This window comes from Monodon monoceros, unplaced genomic scaffold (genome assembly GCF_005190385.1).
Source record: "Monodon monoceros isolate NGI ecotype Baffin Bay Population unplaced genomic scaffold, NGI_Narwhal_1 Super_Scaffold_2, whole genome shotgun sequence".
Classification (NCBI taxonomy): Eukaryota; Metazoa; Chordata; class Mammalia; order Artiodactyla; family Monodontidae; genus Monodon; species Monodon monoceros.
The window spans coordinates 12,555,055-12,575,023 of NW_021703776.1; the positions used below are offsets into that span (position 1 = coordinate 12,555,055).

Consider the following 19,969-nt stretch of genomic DNA (forward strand, 5'->3'; position numbering starts at 1 on the left):
GACTTACTTCACTCTGTATGACAGTCTCTAGGTCCATCCATGTCTCTACAAATGACCCAATTTTGTTCCTTTTTATGACTGAGTAATATTCCATTGTATATATGTGCCACATCTTCTTTATCCATTTCTCTGTTGATGGACATTTAGGTTGCTTCCATGTCCCGGCTATTGTAAATAGTGCTGCTATGAACATTGGGGTACATGTGTTTTCTTGAATTATGGTTTTCTCTGGATATGTGCCCAGCAGTGGGATTGCTGGGTCATATGGTAGTTCTATTTTTAGTTTTTTAAGGAACCTCCATACTGTTCTCCATAGTGGCTGTATCAATTTACATTCCCACCAACACTGTACAAGGATTCCCTTTTCTCCACACCCTCTCCAGCATTTATTGTTTGTAGATTTTTTGATGATGGCCATTTTGACCGGTGTGAGGTGATAACTCATTGTAGTTTTGATTTGTAGCATTTCTCTAATAATTAGTGATGTTGAGCGTCTTTTCATACAAATCACTATGCTTTAAATACTCTTCTCACTTAAATCTTGCTGCAATCTAAAGAGACAGATGTAATTTTCCTCATTTCACAACTGAAGAAACCGAGGGCAGTGACATTAAGTAGTTTACATGGGATCACCCAGCAAACAAGTACTGAGAGAATTCCAACCAGAGCTGCTGGACTCAAAGCCTATGCTCCGAGGCATGAGTCCTCCTTCTCTCTTTACCCCCCACACAGTGAAGAGACTGTATGCATTTCAGAACTAATACTGATTATTCCTAGTAGCCATCAAGGACTCCGGCAGTGACAAAGCATGAACTGATAGGACATATTTTCAACTTCCTTGAAATGCTATGATCATGAAAAGAATCCTGGCTTTATCTTCCATGCTACTCAATACCCTTCCCCTATCATTAATACTAATCATGCCTTATTTTAAGGTATTACTTTTTTAACATGTCTTCCCTGTCAGACTATAAGACTCTTGAGGACAGAAAAAGTGTTCATCATCATTTACCGCTAGTCTCAACACCTAAGCACAGTGCCTGGCACAGAGTAGGCTCTCAATAAACTTGGTTGAATGAATGAATGAAGGTGCCAGGGCAGCCTTGTGAACTAAGGGAAGCACGGCACAGTGGTGGCACCTGGCTCAGTAAGACTTCATTGTCAACTGCTGGATCATGATTGACTAGTAGAGAATCTATGGTCAAAGGAGACAAAGCAAGAGCAGAGGTCGACAGTAACTAAAGCCCAACCTACCTACAAAGACTTTGAAAACTCTTTACTAATGGCTACCCCCCCACCTAGGCATGAAACTCTCACACTTGATTTCTTCATGTTTTGAACATCACACTTACTTCCATCTTTAAGTTGCATATATTCATCTTTGTATCACCAGCACACCATACAGCACCTACATACTCAACTTTTCTCTATCTTCTACCCAATGTACTTAGCATTGACTGACAGCTACTATTAGTTTATGCCCCTTTTTTATAATGGCTGTCTTGTATCCATAGTTTTTATCCACAATCAAGCTGTAACTCATATCCCAAATTTATTTCCCACTATCCCTCCCTTCACCCGTTTTAGTGTCATCTGAAGAGAACTATACCTGCTGATGCCCTGACAACTTTCTTGCCTTTGCTCATGCAGTATATTTTGCACCAAATGCCCTTCATTTTCACACCTGAGCCCAGTTCAACTATCATTTCCTACAGGAAGGCTTCACAAACTCATTCCAAATGGACATAACCCTTTCCTCATCTCAATTCCCACATTTTATCTGTATTTTTTTGTTGACAGACATAACTTTACTCTGTAAATTCAGATATTGCTTTATATTCTCAACTAGATGGTAAGCTCTCTAAAGGCAAAGGCCATACATCATTCACTTCTTTATCTTCCACATCAAGTAGAACAGGGCCTTCTACATAGTGGCTACTTTGTAACTATAAGTTGAGTGAATAAAGGAATGAATAAAAGGTTAAGTGCATTTTTTGTTCAGTTATTCTTAAGTCTTGAATCTTTCTTAACGAAAACAGCATTACTCATCCATACATCATAAATCCTAATTCAGTTTTTCTCATAAGCTAGCTACGAAATTCAGGCTGGTTACTCCACGGGTTCGAGTTTCCTCATCTGAAGAAAAGATGAACTACAGCTGATCTCTCAGGCCATTACCAATATGTAAAAATATGACAGTGTAAAATACGTGGATAATTCCAAGCAGAGAAAACACAATTCCCCTTACCTTTGTCTAGTAAATTTCAGTCTTTCTTCAGAGTTCAACTCATCATCACTTCTACAGAGAAGTTTCCCTGATGACCAGGACTACATCAAATCCCGCCACATAACGCTCATACAGCACCATAAACTTCCACTTTGCAGGATTTACCATACTTATCATTTTTGTTTCTATGATTATTTAATTAAAGTCATCCCCTGTATATTCAATAAGATGAATGAATGAGTGTAATTTGTTTTAGAATATAAGGTTTTACAAAGCAAAAACATTTTTTTCAGTAGTTCTCTTTGTAGTTATATAATCACATATGTTTCAGCACTTAAATATTTTCCAAAGATGATGGACAAAGCTAGGTGGTCACAACTTCAAAGAGTTAACATAGTTTTCAAAGAACCTAGCTTGTCATTTCATCAAAGTTTGTATGTTCAAAGAATATGGTCTCTGATAGACTTTTTTTTGGCCATGCTGAGTGGCATGTGGGATCTTAGTTCCCCAACCAGGAATTGAGCCCGTGTCCCCTGCACTGGAAGCGTGGGGTCTTAACCACTGAACCACCAGGGAAGTCCCTCTGATAGGCTTATTTCTAAGTGGGAAATCTCTTTTGTTTTATTTCAGCTTTTTCTTATTTTTATCTGTACTTTTTTCTCTATTCAAAAGAAATTTATCTATAAAACAACTCATCCCATGTGTTTTCTTGGATCATTAGTTAGGTAAAAATACCAATTTAGAGATTCTTTTTATGATGTAGAAAGTAAGCCCCCTAATATGAGCAGGAAAAACAAGAATGTTTCTTTGTAAACAGCTACAATTTAATATTTGATTTTTTAAACCACAAACAGAAATTTTAAAAATATCAATGGCATCATCTTTTTTTTAATATCTTTATTGGAGTGTAATTGCTTTACAATGGTGTGTTAGTTTCTGCTTTATAACAAAGTGAATCAGTTATACATATACATATGTCCCCACATCTCTTCCCTCTTGCATCTCCCTCCCTCCCACCCTCTCTATTCCACTCGTCTAGGTGGAATGACAACATCTTTCAACACTGCAAATCTTCAATGTGAATAAGAAAAGTCTAAAACTTATCTTAATGATAAAACTAATCCAAGCAGTAGGAAATAAAACCTGAAATGCTTTCCTTGATATAAACATTTGCAACTTATTGGTTTATTTTTCTTTATCCCATGAATACTTTTGAATTAACACAAATACACTTGATTTAACAAGCTGTAACATTTTATACCTCTCTAACTCCACACAAACCATTATAGTTAGTACTATAATTATGAGTTAAAGGTATGACCTTAGACACAAAGCCAAAGCTTTCTATCTTCTTTCATGTGCTCCTTTCTGTACACTTGGGGGGTATTCCTTTCCATAAAAAGGAGAAACTGACTGACACATGACCTCTTCCTATCCAATAAAGTGGAGTGCCAATCCTTGAGAGTGATGTTCCCTCAAGGGATGACACAGTATGAGCCAAGCTCACTTCCACCTTATAATAGGTTTTCACTTTTTTAATCACATGTATAAACATGTGAAGGATAAACATACAAGCAATAAAATTCTATTCCTGACAACATAATTCTGAAAGTCACTAGATCATGCAAGATTCTGAATAACATATTCATTCTATCAGAAAAGCCACATGCTCTTAAAACAGGTTATATAGAGACATAGGAAAATAAATATACTAAAGAGCAGTGCTTATTTTTTCAAATAATTTAGGTGTTTTTTGAAAAATAAAAAAACACTATTAAATAAAAATTATTACTGTATGTCTTAATTATCACACTCAAGAAATTTTTAGAGTTATACAGACACCCCCCCTTCCCCGATGGTAGGAACTACAATTACGCCAGTTCTGCATAGTCAGCAGCACTTGGCATGATGGGTTGGATGAGTAAGTTAAGTTCATTGACTCCTCCTAAAATAACTGGCCAGGGCTTCCCTGGTGGCGCAGTGATTAAGAATCTGCCTGCCAATGCAGGGGACATGGGTTCAAGCCCTGGTCCAGGAAGACCCCACATGCCGTGGAGCAACTAAGCCCGTGCACCACAACTACTGAGCCTGCGCTCTAGAGCCCACGAGCCACAACTACTGAGCCTGTGCTCTAGAGTCCACGAGCCACAACTACTGAGTGCACGGGCCACAACTACTGAAGCCCACATACCTGAAGCCCATGCTCCACAGCAGGAGAGGCCACTGCAATGAGAGGCCCACGCACCACAACTAAGAGTAGCTCCCGCTCGCCGCAACTAGAGAGAGCCCGCGTGCAGCAACGAAGAGCCAACACACAGCCAAAAATTTTAAAAAATAAAATGAAATACTATAACTTTCCAATGAAAAAAATATAAAATACATATAAGCACAAATGACTGACATGAAAAAAGACCACTCATTGTTTGGTTACTTAAACAAAACTGACATTTTTCCAAATGTTATGAAGGTATATGGTTTGATGGGGTTTTTGTGTGTCCATTTGTTTGTGATTTTTAATGATTAGGATTTTTAGTACAGTGGGAGAGATGGGGGGATGATATGATATGGACTTGCCAATATATTCCTTATTAAAGTTTGTTTTGGTTTTTTTGGCTGCATCGGGTCTTAGTTGCAGCACGCGGGATCTTCGTTGAGGTGTGTGGGATCTTTCGTTGTGGCATGCAGCTTGCCTCTAGTTGTGGCATGTGGGTTTTCTCTCTCTAGCTGTGGCGCGCGGGCTCCAGGGTGCATAAGAATGTATTAAGTTTTATTACATCCGTACTAGCTAGGATGGATCTAGGGTGTCTCCTAAGACATAGAAACAATCTCATCACACTGATTTGGAAATTACTGAATTCTGTATTTTTTTCTGAACAACCAGTCAACAAATATAGGGTTTTTTTCTTTTTTTACAAAAGCAAAAATGGCAATGCTTTATAGCCGGTTTTCAAAAGAACTGGACTTTTAAAAAACAAAATTGTAAAGGTTTCATAATCACATTTTAATATTTTACCCATGTGAACAAAAGATCAAAGTATTATAAGACTTGGGCAAAAAAGCCTAAGTAATACAACTCTCTTATAATATCCCTGCAAGAGTGAGCTAAAAATACAATTTACATATTATCAAAAGTTTCTTATTAATATTATTATTACTACTACTATTACTACTATTACTACCACAACTACTACTATTACAGCCCGCCACATTCAGGAGCACACAGACCTGCAGCACAATACTATCATAAAAATCAAATTGACTCTTGAAGAAGCAAAGGATTCAATGAACCTAAAGAGGTAAAAGAAAATGGATTCTATTTCTCACTCTTCTCAACGCATTCTACTGTACTCCACCTACTGAGAATAGATATTAATACATCTTTCACGCAGATAGCATTGTTTCAGTAGCACAAACGAGGTGTGATCACAGTAACGGGCCTTACTAACTAATTATAAGCCAGAAAAGAAAGGCTACATACACACTCATTTTTCTAAAACCAACATTTTCATTTAATAGACATTTACTAAAGTAAATAATTCTATATCATTTCAGGGGAAGACAGTAAAAAGAAAGAAGCGAGTCATGAAACCTCTACCCCAAAAACCTAATAAAATAAATACAAAAAAGGAAAAGAATCAAAAAAAGGGGAGAGAATGGAGTTGTAGAAACAAAGCTTTTGTATAATATTGAAACTAAGTTACTATTAACATGAACTAGATTTTTATAAGCTAAAATATTCATTGTAGCAGGATAACCACTAAGAAAATAACTCGAAAGAATATAACTTTTTAAGGAAGGAATTTAAATGGTACACTAGAAAATATCTATTTAACAAAAGCCATATGTTTAGAAAACGCTTGTTCAACTAAGTCATTCAAATTCAGACTTTTTAAAAAAACACCAGACTTGTCACACCAGACTCATCTGCAGGCTGAATTCAGTCCATGAACCACTCTTTCAGTTTGTGACATCCCTGGTTCTGCAGATCTAGATTTTGCCCTTCCTTTAAGGCTTTCAAGTACTACTTCTCCTATTAAAATTGTGATGATCTCCTCAATCTGTATTAATACTTTGCCTCTGTCTCCACTTGATGGAAAGAAAAAGTAAAGAATATGGAGCCAGAGATTTGGGATAAATCTATCTGCTCATCTATGATTTAAGGTAATTAATATCTCTGAACCTCAATGTTCTCATCTGTAAAATGAAGATAACAACACCTACCTCACAAGGTCATTTTGAAGGTTGGATCAGAAAATACATGTAAAAAGCACCATACAAATATTAATTCAGACTATAATTGCTGATTTTCCTCATCTTCATCCCAGAAAGTGGCTTTCACTCATGGACGAGATTAATATTCCTCTTTTCTCAGTCCTATATGAGCACTTGCCCAACAAAGTGCCTGACGCACTATTAATATTTTGCCTTATGGGTTTATACGCATCTCTAAGTATGGTGCCATGTAACTCTGTTGCTTCACTAAGAATTTCAAGTCTAACTTCACAGCAAAAAAAATAAGAAATGAAAAAATATTAACCAGAACATCTTTGTATTTGACCAGATAACAGATGGGGTCCTAGTTATATATGCCAATAACGGCAAACATAAAAAGAAAAAATTAATATAGCTATTCTGTACCTACCTTTATGAACTCTTTATGATAATTCAACTTGCAAATACTTTTTATCTATGGAGTATGTGAAACACCCTCACAGATTTCTATTATTCCTGTCATTGACTCATTTCTATTAAAACTGAGTTATCTTGTCAAAACTCCTGGAAATACTTTCCAAAATTAATTTGCCACAAACAGAATGAGTCAATCAGAGATTAATCACCTGTTTATCTCTGCTGTTACTTACAAAAGTAAACTTGCACTCAACTTCCAATATCAAGGACAATCAGAAATACACATATATAGACAGAATGAAGCCCTCAGTATCTTCCTAATTTGAACTGAAGGACTTCCCTGTATTATATTCCTTCTTTAGGAGTACATACTCTCCCACTGAAAATTCTCACATGTCAAAATGAGTGTCCTAGGGCTTCCCTGGTGGTGCAGTGGTTGAGAGTCCACCTGCCGATGCAAGGGACGCGGGTTTCATGCCCCGGCCCGGGAAGATCGCACACGCCGTGGAGCAGCTGGGCCCGTGAGCCATGGCCGCTGAGCCTGCACGTCCGGAGCCTGTGCTCCGCAACGGGAGAGGCCATGACAGTGAGAGGCCCGCGTACTGCAAAAAAAAAAAAAAAAGTGTCCTCAAATTATGAGGGTATTATTAACTTAAAAGTAATTTTTAAATATCATAATGCTCTTCAGGGATAAAAAATCTATAAAGCTTTAGGGCTACTTTTCACTGATCTAAAATTGATATAAATCATTCTATTACAGCAAAGTGGAAAACCTATATTTCTAGAATCTTCAACTTCTCCATACAAAGTATAAGAAGGAAAAAAAAATGTAGCTTCCTAATTTAACTTTAAATCCCATCATCTAGGAATTTATACTATCATAGTTTTACTCCTTTGGACTTCACTGGTAGTAATTTTCACCTATGAATTCTCTGCAACTGTTTAGTAATAATTATTGCTATGACATACAATTAAACCACATGATATGTTTTTTATACACAGTATAAATTTTTTTTTTTTTTTTTGCGGTACGCGGGCCTCTCACTCTTGTGGCCTCTCCCATTGCGGAGCACAAGCTCCGGACGCGCAGGCTCAGCGGCCATGGCTCACGGGCCCAGCCGCTCCACGGGATGTGGGATCTTCCCGGACCGGGGCACGAACCCGTGTCCCCTGCATCGGCAGGCAGACTCTCAACCACTGCGACACCAGGGAAGCCCCCTCCATATTCTTTATTGGGCTCTCTTCTCACTCTAGGCCAGTGCTGCTCAAACACTGCCCCAGGTCATCCTAGAGCAATTCAGTCAGAATTTCTGGGGACAGTTCTTAGGCATCAGGATTTTTTTTTTTTAAAGTTCTCCAAGTGATTCCAACGTGCAGTCAGGAAAGAAAACCCCTGCTGTTCATCCCCCCCCCCAATAATCTCGTCCACTCAGTCATTTTAATTGTCATGTTTATTCCAATAACTTACAAATCTATATCTCTAGTTCCCACCACCTTGGTCATTCAAAATAAAACAACCACTAAACCACAAAATAAAATTTCATTTTTTTAATCGACACATTTTAAGATATGTTGAAGTTTAAATTATTTCTTTCTAGATTTTTCTAATTTTCTCTCTCTTTTTTGAGGGGTGAAGAACCTGTGCTTTGTTCGTATCCCAAAAAACTGATTAGATTCCCTCCTGGGAAATGGAACACGTGCTAGCACACCTTTCCAAAACTGCAGACATCTGGCGGTGGGGGGTGGGGGGGTCTCAATTCAGAGGTCCTGTAAGCACTAAAAAAAATCAATATGCCTGCAAAAGAATTCATCATTTTCCCATGTCCCCAGACAAAACCTGCTCTTCCTCTCACCGAATGACTGGCAGCTAAAGTAAAAAACTTGGGAATCAGGATTTACTCCTCCATCTTTCACATCCTCACCCTCAGTTATTGGCCAAGTAATATAATTCTAACCCTTTAATAGATCATGAATCTGTTTGCTTTCTCTCCATCCCCATGGCCACTGTGTTCTGTTGCCTGGGGTACCGCAACACCCTCTGAACTGGTCTCCTTGCCCACAGTCTTTACTTGTTCCGCACTACTACCAAAATCATATTTCTAAACACAAATGTTTTTCGTGTACTTAAAACCTTTCAGAGGCTCCTTCCCACCCTTAGGATAGTGTCTGCATTTCACGACATGGTTTCCAAGGCCCTTAGAAACCTCTCCAGATGCTTTCACTGCTCCTGCTGCTGCTAGAACCATCCCCTCATCACTCATTCACCTTGCTACAGCAGAGATTTCTTTCTTCGGGGAAATCTTCTCTCGTCTCCCAAAGCCAGGTTAGGTGCCCCTTCCACTCATGGCCATGTCACCACGCAATTACTCTGTTACCGCATCAGTTGCTAACTTGATTGTCTCCCCCGCTACAAGTGAGCGCCTCAGAAGCAGAGGCAATGTCTTATTCTTCATGATTGCCCATGCCTGGCACCTTGTAAGTGCTCAGTATTTGTTGAAATAAACAATGAATGAATAAAAGCCCTTGTAGTCCTCGCAAATCTTATTAGTGAAATCTGCATTTACCCTCTCCAAGCAACGTTAGGATTCAAGAAAAATAGTTGTTAAAAAGAAGTCTTGCTCACACATGCACAGCAGACCCACATGCTATCCTGTGGATATTAAAAGGCTGGAGTTCTGCCCCTAGGTGCAGCAGAGACTAACGCAACACTGTAAAGCAATTATACTCCAATAAAGATGTAAAAAAAAAGGCTGGAGTTCATTCATCCAACATTTGTAAGTAGTTACTTTCACTCTGTCCATAATAAGCTTGTATTATGCAGTGTCAACAGTCACCTAGTCATCTTAAATTAAGAAATATTACAGTATGAAATCTGTCATTTAATATAAATAACAGCTACCATTACCATTCTGTAAGCACTGTGCTCAGCAGCTGACACATATTGTCTCATTTAATCTCCACAATCAAGCTCTGAAGCAGATCATTTTACAACTTCTCAGAGGAAGAAACCAAGGCTTGCGAAGGGTAAGCACCTAGACTACAATACGGTTAGGATGTGTTAGCCAGTATCCCACCCTTATAGCAGAAAAATAAACCGAACATGAAACTTGTACTTAATATTGCCATGTCATGTCCAATCTTGCTCTAGTAAGTGACAGAACACAAAGTTAAGGCTGCTGGGGTGAGAAATGCCTCCGAGTTGATAAATCAGTGTGTATCCATGGAACATAGCCCCATGCCAAAGAGGATGCTGAAAAGCTTACTGAGGATCCTGTGCCCAGCAAAATGGAGTTTGAGGCCCTGAGCAGGTACACCAGCCCAGTGAACCCGGCTGTCTTCCCCCATCTGACCGTGGTTGTTGGCCACTGGCATGTTCTTCACCGCCTGGTTCTTAGTTTATGAGGTCACCTCCACCAAATACACTTGGGATATCTACAAAGAGCTCCTCATAATCTTTGGTGGCCTCACTCTTCATGGGCTTTGGAGTCCTCTTCCCGCTGCTCTGGGTCGGCATCTACGTATGAGCTCCCAAGGGTCCCAACCAGGCGGCTTCACTGAATCCCTGCTTTTGTAAATTATTTATTTTACTATGCTGGAAGTGTCCCACCTGCCGCTCACAATAAAGGCAGATTTGTGACAAAAAAAAAAAAAAAAGCTTACTGAGTTCTTTGAGTGCAATGTAAATGAGTTTGAAAATGCAGTATAAAATGTACCTCTGGGGCTTCCCTGGTGGCGCAGTGGTTGAGAGTCCGCCTGCCGATGCAGGAGACACGGGTTCGTGCCCCGGGTCCGGGAAGATCCCACATGCCGCGGAGCGGCTGGGCCCGTGAGCCATGACCGCTGAGCCTGCGCGTCTGGAGCTCTGTGCTCCGCAACGGGAGAGGCCACAACAGTGAAGGCCCGCATACCGCAAAAAAAAAAAAAAAATGTACCTCTGGTTAACAATCATATGTCCCACATTTACCATATCTTAGAGGCAAACCAGATTCCTGAAAGTCCATATTAATTGGGGAGGGGGGTCTTTGGTTAAATAGTCTAGCATATTAAAATAGCTAAAATACACTGAGTTCACCCTCCTGAAAAATGCAATTAGCTACCAGCTTCTTTGGCTTGAAAACCTTGTCTTGTTGAAAATTCTTTCATTTTCTCCACATAACCTTTTAAAGGAATTTAATTATGAAATCCAACTGTAAAGAAACTTATTGAAATAGCCTGCAGATTGTTTTATTTGCTACACCTCCCTCACACCTTAATTAACCAAAATAATATTAACTCTCCAGTTATTATTACATAAATTAGTAACCTGGCCAAAATGATTCCCAGCTACTAAACACTTCATGCTCCTCGAGGCTAGCCTCTCTCTATTTTAATGGCTCTAAGATTAAACAATTCATTTTCATCTCACTATCTTTAGGATCCCATATATTATGTAAGATATACAGTAAATCTTTCATTCATCCAATAGACCTTTATAGGCTTATTATATGCCAGAAATTGTCTTCTACTTACTTAAAAAAATACTTATTGAGCATCTATGTGTTGAGGATTTAATGGTAAACAAGATAGCCAGGGTTTCCTAACTTTGTATGCCAAGTCCTAAGGCAGGACCTAGACATCTGTATTTTTTGGTGTCTCTGAGATTTTACTAATTATCATAGATCAGCGATTGTCGGTAGCAAGGGTCAGCAAACAATGGCCTGAAGGCCAAATACAGCCTGCTGCCCATTTTCATAGGACCACAGAGAAGAATTATCTTTACATATTTACATAGTTTTTAAAAATCAAAAGAAAAATAATACTTCATAATAGATGAAAATTATATGAAATTCAAATTTCAGTGTACGTAAGTTTTATTAGAACATGATCATCTGATTACATCTATGTCTGCTTTTGCACTACAGAAGTTTAGTTGTTGTCTAAATGTCCATTGACAGATGAATGGATAGAGAAGATGTGGTATATATATAATGGAATACTGCTCAGCCATGAAAAAGAATGAAATAATGCCATTTGCAGCAACATGGACGGACCTAGAGATTGTCAGACTAAGTGAAGTCAGTCAGACAGAGAAAGACAAATATCATATGATATCACTTATATGTGAAATCTAAAATATGATATAAATGAACTTATTTACAAAACAGAAACAGACTCACAGACATACAAAACAAATTTATGGTTACCAACGGGGAAAGGGGGTGGGAGAAGGATAAATTAGGAGTTTGGGATTAACAGCTACAAACTACTATATACAAACTACTACACATAAACAACAAGGTCCTACTGTATAGCAGAGGGAACTATATTCAATAACTTGTAATAAGCCATAGTGAAAAAGAATATATATATATACATATATATATATATATCTGAATCACTTTGTTATACACCAGAAATTCACACAACATTGTAAATCAAACTATACTTCAATAAAAAAATAAAATTAAAAAATTTATTGGTTGTGATAGAGGCCACATGTGGCTCTTTCACTCTCACTGCTTTGCACACCTGCTTGTTGTACCATGAATCACAGTGATGCAGTTATAACTCAACAGCATTTCAAATGTCATATGTATTACCTTACCATAATTTTTTTTTATTACCAGTGCATACCCATCATACCAAAACAAGAGAAGTGTGCCATACTTTCAGTACACACTGGAAGATGGACCATGCTGTTACTGAATTACGTGACAAAGCACTTTATTATTCAATGACACTCTATCTATACTAAAAGAATACAATATATGCCAGATTAAGCACTCATCACAGTATTCCCAACTCACAGAAAATCCAGTGGGCAGAAAATATTACAAAGTCAAAACAGGCTATCTCACCACAGCAGAATTTCTTCACCGAAGTAAAAAATAAATAAATAAATAACAGTGAGACTGCAACCAAAGTGAGTTTGTAAGTGGTTCACTTGTTAGCCAAGCAAGGAAGGACATTTACCAATGGTAACTTAAGTCATGTTTGATTGCAGCAGCTGAAGCAATGGATCCAGAGAAAATAAACTTGTTTAGTCTTGGCAAGAACAGTTGTTCAAAGAGTTGAAGACACTGGGAGCAATATCAATATAGTCAATTTAAAAATGAGACAAATTATTTTGAGAGGTTTCCCTTGGCTTTGGTGAGATGACAGATGTCATGGGTACTGCTCAGTTGTTCTTTATACCAGGAGTCAATGCCAATTTTGAAGTGACTGAAGAATTAGCCTATATGAAAGGCTGCACAAAACAACTACAAACAAGAATATTCACACGAATTAAAAAAAACAATAATTCAATACAACTTAAGTGAAATCTGCTAAGATGTGTTACAACTTAGGGTGGTAAAAATTATGTGTGGAGCAAAAAAAGACTTGGCTGGACAAAGTTACAGAGCTTGTAAAAATGTATGGTTAAAGCCTATGGTTATTCACTGTATTATTCATCAGGAATTCACTGAGGTTATTCACTGAGGAGAATATTTGAATCTCTCATGTGACATTAAACCAATAGTGTTAATAGTAATCTTCATCTGCTCTGTGAGCTTAACCATTGTTAGTCCTATGAAGTTTTCTCAGAAATAGAAGCTGAATAGCCTGACTCATTCTACCACACAGCAGTTCTATGGCTTAACAGTATAAAGTTCTACTGTGATTTTTTTAAGCTCAGGGTCAGGAATGAGTCTTTTCTGAATTAAAAAAAAAACAAAAAACAAAAAACCCAACCCCCAACCACTACCATTGACCACAGAATAGCTTTGGAAATTAGCTTTTCCTGTGGACTTGATAATCTTTTTCAATGAATTCTACCTAAAATTACAAGGCAAAATAGCACATACATGCCGAATTTTTATAACAGTAAAGTCATTTCAATGACAATTAATGTTAAGTCATTTCAATGAAAACTAATGTTGTTTGAATCAAAAGTAAGGTTGGGCTACTTTACATATTTCCCATGATGGCAAAGGTTAAAACAAATAGTGAGATTTCATATCCACACAAATTTACAGCAGATATATTTTGTGAGCTCAAACTACAGCAATGTTTTTCAGATTTCGATGCAAGTGCAAAGGAAATTTCCATATTTCAAAATCCTTTTAACTGTGCAATTAAGGAGCTTCCACCTAACTTTCCATTCTAAGTGATTAATCTGCAATATAAACATGTAAAAGGAAAACATCAGGAGAAAAAAATCTAATAAATTCTATAAATGCCTTCCAGGCAATGAATATGCTCAATTAAAATCAGAAGCTTGTGGATTGATAGCACTATTCGGCAACACCTTACTGTGTGAAAAGACATTTTCAAAGATGAAATATGTAAATTCTTATTACAGGTCAGCATTACGCGATAAACATTTACAATCAATTCTGATGACAGGGAACAATAACTTTGCACCCCAATTAAGTGAAATGTTATCCCCCCCAAAATAATTATACTTTTCTCATTCGCAAATCTGTATTACCAAAAATACTCTTCTCAATTAGTATTATTTTAATTTAATCAAAATCTTGCGGAAATTTGTTTTTTCTCGTATCGTATAAGTACTTACATAGCATCTTCAACTTCACCTCTTGACCTCCAAAGCCTAAATTTGCTTTTAACCAAAAAAGTTGGCCAACCCTTGCTCAAGAGAGTTAGTGGTAAAGCACCCCAGAATCTCCAAGGAGCAGTAACTCTTTATATTTTCCAAAAGTAGAATAGGTTACAAAAGTATAAAAATAAAAAATGGTCACAGATTATAACTGCTATAAATTCAAAACTCTAAGTATAACCTTGACTAAAAGAGGAACAAGAGACAATATACCTCCTAAGACTCTTACCAAAAGATTCTGACACAGATTATGACTTTAGGAATGATGAAGAAAGAACCTACTAAGGTTCAATGGGGCTCACAGCCTCCACAAAGACTCCAGGGTCCCACTCATGGTTGAAAATCCAGGGATTCCAAGTAACAAAGAGAAGGTAAGCAGAATCTAGTGGCCTGGAAATTAGGGTCCTCCCCATTTATGTGGGCACCATGCTCATCTCCTGGATTTATATGGAACTCAAAGGAGAAGGCAGGCATCAAAATAATGACTGAAATACAATTTACCAAGATGGGGTAAAGGTTCAGAGCCAAATCTGAGTTAATGTAAAAAAAAATTACATTTGTGGACAAGAGTCATAACTGCTATGTGGCATGGCCAACTTCCTAACCATGTGAGGATTGAATGGAATAAATTATGTATTTAACAAAGTGCCTGTCCCCAAAAGTCTTAGCTATTTATTAATATTTATCCAGCCTGCTTCTGGATAAATCTCCTGCTTCTACTCTCCTTTCTCATTTCTGCCTCCTGTGCTCCTTGTCATTCCCCAGAGTTGCCAATCATCTTTTACATTTCTGTGCATCAGTACATAATGTTCCTTCTCCCTGAAATTAACATTTCTCCCTTATCTCCTAGTTATTTTACTTTACCCTTCAACCTCCATCCTTTCTCAGCCTGCTCTGCCCTGCTTGGTGCTCTGGACACTGACCCAATGGGCTGCAGTCCCAGTTCCCTTGCCAGCTGACTTTTCATTAGGTTTAGCCAATGGGAGGCACCAATGGGAAGAGAAAGAGTTCACAGAATTTCTTCGCAGCTCCCTCACAGCTTAGGCACTGTACCTCTGGAAGTAGCCAGGTGTCTCCACGACTACAGCGTCAACCAGGCAGTGCCTCTTCTGCAGTTTCAGCTCTCACTGGGCTCCAAGAACTCTACTTCCTTCTTGTCCCTTTGGCCCTATGGAGAGATAATAGTCTCCCACTTTTCCTACCTCTTTATCTGTTCTTTGCCCTCTGCCTCACTGTTGTATGTAGTATCTCCATTTGAAGTATCACGGCTGAATTTGTCTTTTGCTGACCATTTGATTGATAAATCTGCCTAGAGCATTCTTATTCAGCCTTCTGCATTCAGTTTGAATAGATGCACCTCTATGAAACCCTATTTGACAACATTTTCCCCAGGATGAGCTGGGTACTCCCTTGTTGGTTTTCTTCTCACGCTTCATTCATCACATTGTGATTGATTTTACATATCCCCAATAGACAGTCAGCTCCTTAAGAAACAGAATCATATCTTGTTTACTGATAAATCTCTGGCACCTTACATGTAGTATGGAGAAAGGATGAGAGGAAAAAACTGTAAATATCCTTATTTATTCTTTGACAGGGATCAAGGCAGAAGAGAGCTGGAAAATGTCCTAAAATAAGAAATATATCTATCAATAGAGCTACCCAGCCTGGTCTTATTTATTTTCCTCAATGTAGCTCTTTTTCTTTTTTTTCTTTTTTCTTTTTTAAAGATCTAATCGGCTCTATTAGGCAATTCATGAACTGGGCAGCATCTTATTTAGCAACTAGAAGGGTGTTCCCAGTGGTTGTACAAAGTGGAAGGTTTTTTTTAAAATTGAGGTATAGCTGATTTACAATAAGTTTCAGGTGTACAACACAGTGATTCACAATTTTTAAAGATTATACTCCATTTATAGTTATTATAAAACATTGGCTATATTCCCTGTGCTGTACAATATATCCTTGTAGCTTATTCATTTTATACATAGTACTTTGTACCTTAATTTCCTACCCCTATCCTCCCCTTCCCCCTTTCCTCTCCCCACTGGTAACCACTACTTTGTTTTATATATCTTTGAGTCTGTTTATGTTATGTTATATTCACTAGTTTCATTTCTTAGATTCCACATATAAGTGATAACATATGGTATTTTTCTTTCTCTGCCTGACTTATTTCACCAAGCATAATGCCCTCCAAGTCCATCCATGTTATTGCAAATGGTAAAATTTCACTTTTTTATGACAGAGTAGTATTCCATTGTGTATATACACATCTTCTTTATCCATTCATCTACTGATGGATACTTAGGTTGCTTCCATATCTTAGCAATTGTAAATACCGCTGTTCTGAACACTGGGATGTTCATATTAGTGCTTTTGTTTTCTTCAGATATATACCCAGGAGTGGAATTGCTGGATCATACAGTAGTTCTATTTTTATTTTTTTGAGGACCCTCCATACTGTTTTCCACAGTGGCTGCACCAATTTACCTTCCTACCAACAGTGTACAAGGGTTCCTTTTCCTCCACATTCTTGCCAACATTTGCTATTTGTGGTCTTTTTGGTGCCTGCCATTCTGACATGTGTGAGGTGATATCTCCTGGTAGTTTTGATTTGTATTTCTCTGATTATTAGTGATGTTGAGCATCTTTTCATGTGCCTGTTGGCCATCTGTATGTTTTCTTTGAGAAACTGTCTATTCAGGTCTTCTGTCCATTTTTTAATTGGGCTGTTCATTTTTTGGATATTGAGTTGTATGAGCTGTTTATGTATTTTGGAGATTGATCCCTTGTCGGTTGCATCATTTGCAAATCTTTTCTCCCATTCAGCAGGCCGTCTTTTTGTTTTGTCAAAGGTTTCCTTTGCTGTGCAAAAACTTTTAAGTTTAATTAGGTCCTATTTGCTTATTTTTGCTTTTCTTTCCTTTGCCTTAGGAAACAGATCCAAAAAAATATTGCTACGGTTTACCTCAGAGTATTCTGACTATGGTTTCTTCTAGAAGTTTTACGGTTTCCAGTCTTACATTTAGGTCTTTAATCTATTTTGAGTTTATTTTTGTATATGATGTGAGAAAAGGTCCTAATTTCATTCCTCCATGTGTAGCTTCCAGTTTTTCCAGCATGACTTATTGAAGAGACTGTCTTTTCTCCGTTGTATACTCTGGCTTCCTTTGTTTGACTAATTGACCATAACTGTGTGGGTTTATTTCTGGGCTCTCTATTCTGTTCCATTGATATATGTGTTTGGTTTTGTGCCAGTATCATACTGTTTTGGTTACTGTAGCTTTGTAATATAATCTGAAGTCAGGAAGAATGATATCTCCAGCTCTGTTTTCTTTCTCAAGATTATTTTGGCTATTTGGGGTCTTTTTTGTTTCCATACAAATCTTTAAATTATTTGTTCTAGTTCTTTGAAAAATGCTATTGATATTTTGATAGGGATTTCACTGAATCTGTAGACTGCCTTGGGTAGTATTGTTATTTTCACAATAATAATTCTTCTGATCCATGAATATGGTATATCTTTCCATCTGTGTGGCACTTTTTTCTAAAAATTCTTTCTCAGGATCTCAAAACAAATATAAAAATGAAAGCAGAAAATAGTGATAGACACCAAAAGAGCTTCAACAGGAGCCTGAGACAAACCTAGTATCTCCAATTTTGTCAGAAGTTAGTGACTGAAGTGGAAAAAAAGAGATGGGGAAAAAAGCATTCAGATGCATTCATGTTTGATATTGATGAAGCTGACGATAGTTATCATATTTCTTGTACTTAAGATGTTGTAATATTAAGATGAATTGATAGAAAATATCAAATTTTATATCATATGTGGCAAAAACAAAAAATCCAAGTCTATCAAAAAAAAAAAACCTAACAAAATATATCTTGAAATGACTAAGATATAAAAGCAGAAAAACTGATACCAGTTTTGCTTAAAAACTGAGTTTATCTTTACTACAAGAGAAATTATCTTTACTATAAGAGTTATTTACTACAAGAATAAATATCTGAACCCAATTTCAGAAAACTGATTTGGGTTTTTTGCTGTTGTTGTTTGAGTTTGTGTTTGTTTTGTTTTGTTTTTACCCATTCATTAGGTATCCTTCAAGCTCAGTGTGTACACAAATTACCTAGGGATCTTATTACAATGAAGACTGATTCACTAAGTGTGAGATGGGATCTGAGACCCTGCACGTCCATCAAGCTCCCAGGTGAGACCTATGTTGCTGGTCTGTTAGCACACTTAGACTACTCAGACGAATCCTTATGAAAAAATGATCTGTTCCTGTTCTTATGGTTTCATTTTAAAAATGTTTCCCAAGGCTTGGCTGCATCAGAATCACCTGGTGGCTTGGGAAACCATAGATTCTTGTATCTTGACTGTGGTGGTAGTACATATGTGGTAACATTGCGCAGAACTAAAGACATACACATAAGTGCATGTAAAAATAGTGAAATTGGATCTCTGCGTTATTTCTTCCAAGTGCATGTGAATCTACAATTATAACAACAACAGCAAAAAAAAAAACAGTAAATCCCCCACAAATCACAGATTGCTAGGCTCTATCCCCAGAGTTTCTGATTCAATAGATCTGGGATGGTGCCTGATAATTCACATTTCTAACAAGTTGCCAGGTGATGCAGCAAGTCTAGAGACCACACTTTGAAAACCACTGATGTCAAATAATGGTTTTCTTCTCTGGCTGCACATTAGAATCACCTGGGGAACTTTTTGAAAACTCTCAATGCCCAGTCCCATCATAGAACAATGAAATAATAATTTCTGGGCATGAAACTTGAGTATTAATATTTTAAAAAGGCTTCTTGGATGATTTCAATGTGAAGCTAAGACTGAAAACCACTAATATAAAAATTTAAATCTCCATTTCCTCAATCATAATCCCTGTCATTTCTGAAAGAGGTACAAGTGTAGCAAATTTTTCATAGGTTTAAAAAATAAAGACAGAGGGCTTCCCTGGTGGCTGAGAGTGGTTGAGAGTCCGCCTGCCGATGCAGGGGACACGGGTTTGTGTCCCAGTCCGGGAAGATCCCACATGCCGCGGAGCGGCTGGGCCTGTGAGCCATGGCCGCTGAGCCTGCGCATCCGGAGCCTGTGCTCCGCAACAGGAGAGGCCACAACAGTGAGAGGCCCGCGTACCGCAAAAAAATAAGTAAATAAATAAATAAAGACAGAAAATAAAAGATGAGTTGACAAAGCTGCCATTAAATAGAACTATGTTTTCATCCCAAACTCTAAATGTGATGTCAGCTAGTCATTAAAAACTGCTTACAAATGTTTTCTTAACAAAATTAAGAGGTTTTCTAAAAACAGCATGTGGAACTCTGATCACAGTTATTACCTAACTCAAAAGGGTGTTATGTGAATTAACAAGATAATGCTTATAAAAGCTTGGAGAATCTCAGAAGGATAGTGAAAAAATACAATCACACTATTATTAGTACATTATGCTGAATCCCAAAATAAAGCTAATAATCCATTCAAGGAAACAGTAACATAATTTGTTTACTTTTTA

General features: G+C 37.5%; 1 protein-coding gene and 1 pseudogene across 2 annotated transcripts in view; one reads left to right on the forward strand and one right to left on the reverse strand.

Moving 5' to 3' along the window:
• SUGCT (succinyl-CoA:glutarate-CoA transferase) overlaps window positions 1-19,969 on the reverse strand; it is a 688,910-nt gene that overhangs the window by 507,949 nt on the left and 160,992 nt on the right. The window lies entirely within an intron of this gene.
• Window positions 10,083-10,468, forward strand: LOC114901711 (annotated as a pseudogene).